Genomic DNA, 7,809 nt, shown 5'->3' with positions numbered 1-7,809 from the left:
TATAATTTATATATATATATTTTTCTACTTTTTGTTACTTTTAAATAATCCACTCTGTCAATCTTTATGAATTTATTTATTACAATAATATTAACCAACCTCTAAACTGACTTGATTGCAACAATTTAGACTTGTTTGTATGTAGAAATATTTTTAAAATTATACTCTACGTGTATATGTATATTTTGTTAATAAATAAACGTTAATTGTTATACCAACAATTGAACCAACATTCCACGAATATACTAACACACCTTTGGTTCTATATTTTAATCCTCACATTACGATTTCCAGATGCTCACCTACTTCCCATCTAACTCTGTACATTCAAGAATCAGCTGAAGAATGTTGCAATCAGCATAGATAATCAGAAAACTGGTTTTGAACGTAAAAAAAATTTCGGGCTCGTCCGGGATTTGAACCCGGGACCTCTCGCACCCTAAGCGAGAATCATACCCCTAGACCAACGAGCCACTTTGAAAAACAATCCTTTTATTGCAACGCCAATCATGGTAAACAATTAAATAAATTTATAAAAGAGAAGTTCGTCGTTTCGTAACTATTAGTCATTAATTCAGATAAAAACATTATCATAGAAACGTGTATTTTGCTTAATTTCAATAACAAGTACAATAATGCTGTTTCCGTTTGTATTGCAAAAGTGCGTTACACATCGCATTCATTTCCAAAGGAAATTTGACGTTTTCCAATTTGTACGACTTATACAGAAGAAATAAAACTGTGAATCTTCGACGAGTAGTTTCAAACTACTCGCGATGTTTGTCAGTTGCAGTTCGTTAACAATGAAACTTTGTTTAACGTATCGGGAGCCTGGTTATGGTTAAGATGAAAAAAGTTTTCACGTTGGCTCGTTGGTCTAGGGGTATGATTCTCGCTTCGGGTGCGAGAGGTCCCGGGTTCAAATCCCGGACGAGCCCAGTTGCATTAATTTTTTACCATTTTTCTAATTTTATTCTCTCCTTTACCTGTCCTATGGATCGTACCGATTTACCTGTCCCTATCGATCGTACCTTAGCGATGTGACATCTCTTCGTGTTCCTCGTTTCTCTTGGACAGCGAATGGAAAGATTGTTGTACGTGAAATATGTTGTGTGCGGAAAATTTTACCTGATCGACCAATTTAATTTGAAAATTTCGTAAGTCTTCTTATGCAATACAAAGTATCGTCGACAGAGTCGAATTGCAAATGAGAATCAATGCACGTTATCGTATTACGTGCAAGGTAGATTGGAAATAATTCCCGGAGTATCGTAAAAAGGCACATTGTAAAGTAACACATTGTAATATGGCTTATCGTAACGTGTATATCTACACTTTGTCAGAAATGTCTTCGCGTTCCCTCGTTTAGAATTCATTCGACGTTGTTAATTTTAATAGACACATGGAAGTGAAAATGGAACGAAAATTTCACGAATGAATTGTTTGAAATGTTTCATTGTGTATTACATTTCTTCGTGTCCATTGCACAGATCTACACACGCGTTGTATGTAAATGAATCATTTGATTTCACATACTCGCTGTTAGAATTCAATGAAAATTCATCATTGAGAACCTTGCAGCTCCATTTTTACCAACTTCGAGTAAATTATTGTTTGGACTTAACATTGAAAAGAGAACACTAATTGAAAAATATATATTTTCACACAGCAAGTAATTTTTACGTAGCATACAACTTTTTAGAAAATGAAATTGCTTTAACACTTTGTGGTAAATTTCGTTCGTTATATTATTTTATAATCAATTTGTTATTATCATCAGTCATCGATGACTTTCATTGGTAAGAAATGTGACAGGCAGTCCTCGAGGAATTCAGCTGATTTCGTTAATTTCTCATTAATTTTAATTCAAAATTTTCCGTTCCTGTGATCAAATATTACGATCAGGTTTGCTGTTAACAGCGACAGGAGGAACGTATATAATTTGAACAGAATAGATTTTCTTATTCGGTAATAAAAAGTCGATATTGAAACGTTGAAACTATGAACATAAGTGTATAAATATTATGTGTCATACACTATCATTCTATAAAAAAAAAAAAAAAGAAACGAATTGCAGGTTCGATTTAAAAAGCTGCGTCAATTGTTTGTAAAAAAAAAAAAGGCGTCATAAAATGTTAAGCCATACCTATGAAAGTATTGTTTCGAACTTGGCAAATACCAAGGGAAAATTGCTATACACATAGTGACCTATTTGTCTTGTAAGACAGATACTTTAATTGATTTCGAAAGAAAGTCGATTAACTCTTGCATTTTTCCCGTATTTACAACTGCAAATGTTGATGCAAACGAATTTTCAAAATTGTATTTAACTTCGTCTTCTAACAATAAATACTCGTCCCCAAATTAATCCTTTAATTATTACAGAGCTTATTCAATTATTGACAAAGAGTAACAATAAGAGTTTACAAAGAATTCTGTATTGATAAGAAATGAATTAATTTGCTCTCTACTGTTGATCCTTGATTTGTGACAGATTGTAGAAGAAACAGAAATTTCTACTTTCAAGCAGCCTAATTAGGAATGCTAAATTATTTTTTGGACACGTAGTTAGGAGAAAACGCGATACCTTATATTTACATAGAAACTCATTACGCAAGGACAAAGTTATTTGTACTACATATAATACTGAATATTCGTTTTTTTTTTTTATCTTAAGTAGCCAAAGTTGAAATGGGAAATTTCGCAAATATGCAAAAAGACGGTTTTGTCATGTTACTATCGACCAAGGTTGCCTACGACAACAAAGATAATCGGAGGAGAAAGAAGCGTGTGTATGTATAAGTGCCAGTCATTTTACATTCGGTAACTTAACAATAGTCTTGGTCAGCCGAAGATATATAAAGGGGATGGTTCTGCTATCATTCATAGTGGAACGCGTTCTCTTCGTTGATCGAAGCTGACTATTCAAAAAATCGCAATTCCCTGTCTTTTAGCGAACTCCATTCTCAGGCAAGTAAACATGCTTTTCTCCAGTAATCGAATTTATAGCCGATTAATTGAATTTACAGGACCAGTTAGTGTCTTATTTAAAATACTATTCCCATAGAAGGATATTGGTACAATAGAACAATTATGGTTTACCGGGGATTTCTTTTACTTCTGTACACCTTGTGCTTAAAGTGTCCATCTTGTAAAGAATGTGACGGAAAGTAACTGTGGCAAATGAAAAAATGAATTAACCAATAAATAAAGAATAATTGAAATATAAATGAAAAATGAAAAATTATGATTTTTAATAGTGCATAAGCAATGTATACTTATTTAGTACTGTGTTATATACTGAATATTAGCACTGATATAATTGAACGATCATGGTTTATTGTGAATTGTAACTTACTCTTTTGCTTCAGTATACGTTTAAAACCTAAAGTGTCCACATTGTGAAGAATGTGACGGAAAAATAACTGGAATATTAACGAAAAATGAGAAATTATAGTTTTCAATGAAGTAATAAATTTTAGTCATTTCAAAAGTAGAATGAAAGCTGTCAACAGGTAGGCACATCATTTTCATTCATTTTGCTCACTTTATACATACTTATTTTATTCAATTTATTATTAAATGCCGAAAATGTGGATATACGTCTTTGCTTTCTTTTTCAACACGATTTGCTTATTTTTATAATCAAATACTACCACACAAAATTTAAAAATTTTTTTCGCAAATTTAAAAAGCATACGTTATTAACAAGCTTGACAATTACACCAGTAAATCTATTCGTGATTATCGGTAGAGTTATTATTTGAACAAAACGACCGATAACGTAGAAAACAAGTGATTTATGAAATTTTGCTTTTGCTCCTAATGCCTTTTCCTTCTAATATAATTTCCCTTGAAGAAGTGAAGGCCGTTATGCACGAACGCTTTGATTTTATAACTCTTCCGGGTACGTACTCGGGATTAGTTCAAGGACGTTCTTTCAGTACATTACATTTTTCTAACTTGTTTTTATTTATTAACAAAGACATAAGGTTAGAAATGGACATTTTAATACACGAAAGGCTAACTGTTTCAGTATATCCACTTTTTCCACTGCAAACCTTTTTACTTTCTAGAAATTATTTACACCGGACTGTTCCCAACATTACATTGTTATTGTGTTTGCTAAAAATTTTATTGCACGTGTGATTATATTTTTAACGTTATTCCAAGAAATATTAGCAAATTGTGAAGTAGTGAAATATCGAGCAAATTAATAATGTCATTTGTGTGCATAATATTATTATAACAGTGCAACACAGGTCTCTAATATTAACATATTTATATTTTTTTCATTTGAATCTTCGTTCGGTGAAGCTAATAATTATCGAAAGAAGAGCTTTCTAGCGAAGCGTATAATTATCTGGAAAGGAAGTTGTTTAAGCATCCTGAGATGAAACGTGTCGTCTAGGAAAGACAGATAAACGTTTTAGAAACTACAAATTGGATCGATAAGGTGTATATTAAACCGTTCGAATGCCACGAGCCTTTCTTATTTCCCGATCGAAAATTGCCAAAGAGCGCAATAGCGCTCGTTATATTCCGCGTCCAAAAATGCCAAAGAGCGCGATAGCACTCGTCATATTCCGCGTCCAAAAGTGCCAAAGAGCGCGATAGCGCTCGTTATATTCAGTGTCCAAAAATGCCAAAGGGCGCCATAGCGCTCGTCATATTCCGCGTCCAAAAGTGCCAAAGGGCGCCATAGCGCTCGTCATATTCAGTGTCCAAAAATGCCAAAGGGCGCGATAGCGCTCGTCATATTCAGTGTCCAAAAATGCCAAAGGGCGCGATAGCACTTGTCATATTCGGTATCCAAAAATGCCAAAGAGCGCGATAGCGCTCGTCACATTCTGCGTCCAAAAGTGCCAAAGAGCGCGATAGCGCTCGTCATATTCCGCATCCAAAAGTGCCAAAGAGCGCGATAGCGCTCGTTATATTCCGCGTCCAAAAATGCCAAAGGGCGCGATAGCGCTCGTCATATTCGGTATCCAAAAATGCCAAAGAGCGCGATAGCGCTCGTTATATTCCGCGTCCAAAAATGCCAAAGGGCGCGATAGCGCTCGTCATATTCCGCGTCCAAAAATGCCAAAAGACGCGATAGCGCTCGTTATATTCCGCGTCCAAAAATGCCAAAGAGCGCGGTTAGGTTTTCAACTTACATGTAATAAGTATTAATATTAATTTTATCTTTTTTCACTTAAGACTCAAGGGTGACCGTAAAGTCGTGCATCGAAAAAAATCGACCCCTCTGTGATTATGGGCTTCGCAGCCTAGAGCGCTGGCGCTTTTAGGACAGGATAGAGGAAGCGCGATCGCAGTTAAACCGTTTGAGTCCCACGCGCCGCTTTCGCGCTCTTCAGATTTCATGTCGAAGAAACCCAGCGCGTTTGAACGATACGGACAACTGACGGCGCACTCACAATCTGACGAAACGCGCTCAACTTTTCAGACGCGTGTACGCCGCTTCGCTACTTTTTTGGTATATAAGTAATCCAAGTAATACATTTTGTATTTCGTTGTTACCGATTATAAAAGAAGCGCTGTCGCGCTGCTTAGCATTTTTCGACACGGAATAAAAGGAGCGCTGTCGCGCCGCTTCGATCTTTTCGCAACCCATTCAGAAAGCGCTATTGCTCTGGAGAAAAAACTCTGGTACTGAAACGGTTGAAAGTGTGCAAGTTCATCAACCTGCACTACAAATCATACACGTACCGCTTCGACGTATTCATGTAATAGATAACACTGTCCAGCAAATTTTGACCTTCAGAAAAATCTGCAATATCCATTGGGCGATCCTTGTAGAGTTTCTCGTCCCAAACACGAATCCGGAAGCAGAATTACCCTATCACCCTCAGTTTTTGAGAAATATGGATTTCTGTAAAAACACACGATTTTGGACAAAAGTGAGGTATCGGGTGTAAACTCTAAACGCTGAGAAGTTCCATTTAGTCTTAAAAGATAGAGGAGAGTGTCCTGAATATATTAATGTATACGGTTATTAAATTTTGCAGTTCTGGATGGTTGTAAATGGATATTGCAGATTTTTCTGAAGGTCAAAATTTACTGGACAGTGTAATCACTCTTCGATCATTCGTACCAAGTACGCCACGAAAAATAGCCCACCTGATTATCCTCTGTAGCCATGCTGGTACGAGAAAATTTTCACACCTAATTTAAGTGATCTCAAAAGGTGAATAAGGTGCAAAACGAAAATTTTTTACAAATGCCACGTTGTTCCGTTTGGTTACGCAAATGTGTGTAGAGGAAGTGTGGGTAGCCCCGGGCAGAGGGTAACCGCGGACAGTTGAATATTTCGATTACTGAACCACGTAAAAAAATAAACGACACATTGCCAGGCGTTTTCCTAGCGTGAAACACATTTTTCAGTTAATTGTAGATCGATTGGGCAAGCGATACCGATATCAAACTTAATTTCCGGCATTTCCGTTCCAGTGCATTCTTTTATGTTTTGGCAATCAACTCCTCGCACTCGGAGGTCTTTTAGCTAGAGGAAAGATTGCAAATTGGATCTACTTTGAAATTTTTTAAAAGTAACGTAGAAATTAATTAGACTATTTCGTTTCAATATTCGGTGTATTTTCTATTTCACCGTGGTGAACAAATTTGTGGAGGTCCATAGATCTGCTCTCTGTCTTGTTTCATTAATTACCAAGTGACAATTGTTTAGTGTCGCTTCTCAGTCGCCACTCGATTGCAAAGGGTTAAATGTAGTTTGAGATTCTTGAGTGTTTTAGTTTTTTCTTTCTTTGGTATTGTAAAAATGGTTGATAAAAGCATTGGATCACGTCACGGTCACTTTTGTCCATTGCAAATTCGAAGATCGTACATTTTCCTGTTGCAATAGTTCGTCCGCTTATATTTCTCCAAGAGTATAGTATGAATAGGTTTACTTTAGAAACGGGCAAAAAGTGCGGAAATTTAAAGGACGAATAAGCAATAATGATAAATGGGATGAAAGTAACACGAAAGACGCAATTGTTTACGTTATTGTTATGCAATTGTTTACGAATTATCAATAAGATCAGCTGGTGAAAAATATAAGGGTGCCGCGTTGTTCTGTACAAGATAAAAAGCGGTCAAGAACTAACTCTTAAGCCAAAATTAGGCCAAAATTAAGCCAACTTTTAACGAGGAATTTTCATCGCAGCTTTGCAATCACGCGAAACAATTGGACAATTGCCTAATGCCATTTTGACTAGAACAGAGTTTTCAAAGGTAGCTTTTGATCTGGCTTAATATTCCTCATAGATCCGACAAAGAAAACGGAATAACGTCGAGACACTAGTTTTGTGAAGTAACTTTCCAGAATGAGAAGTACAGAATACCTAAATAACATAATAATAAATGATATAATATTATTCGCAACGTTTATAAGAATATTTAACAGTAAAATGAATAAAATAAATAAAAAAATTACTAAAACTGACGGCCAAAATTCACCGATCCTTTCCTCAAAGTCATACAAGAGATATACTCAAATTTTAGAATTATAGTAAAAGAAGAAGGTCTGAAGTTCATTTTTTCAAAGCTTAGTTTGACTAAATACCTTTTGTTAGTATATCTTATTATTTCATTTAAATGCCCGGAGCTACCCACTCTTCCCCTATTGTTTTCTTGCGGTGAAAATAATCGAATTATTATTTCTTCCATCGGAAAAATTTCTTTCTCCACCTTGTTTACCTTTCGAAATCGTTTAAATCACGTATAAAAAATTTCCCCAACCGTCGTGGCTAGAGAAACTAATAATTGGATGTTCTGTTTCACTTGCCCTATCCTCTGTATCGGCTA

General features: G+C 35.6%; 2 non-coding genes across 2 annotated transcripts; one reads left to right on the top strand and one right to left on the bottom strand.

Annotated features, from left to right (window-relative positions):
- Positions 1–401: 401 nt before the first annotated feature.
- Positions 402–473, bottom strand: Trnap-agg. The gene has a single exon. It is a non-coding gene; the product is annotated as a tRNA-Pro (tRNA).
- Positions 474–866: 393 nt separating this feature from the next.
- On the top strand, positions 867–938 carry Trnap-cgg. The gene has a single exon. It is a non-coding gene; the product is annotated as a tRNA-Pro (tRNA).
- Positions 939–7,809: the final 6,871 nt, after the last annotated feature.

Source organism: Habropoda laboriosa, unplaced genomic scaffold, assembly GCF_001263275.1.
Source record: "Habropoda laboriosa isolate 0110345459 unplaced genomic scaffold, ASM126327v1 scaffold68, whole genome shotgun sequence".
In the NCBI taxonomy this organism is placed as follows: Eukaryota; Metazoa; Arthropoda; class Insecta; order Hymenoptera; family Apidae; genus Habropoda; species Habropoda laboriosa.
The sequence above is the reverse complement of the archived record's forward strand: the minus strand, read 5'-3'. Positions and strand labels throughout refer to the sequence as shown.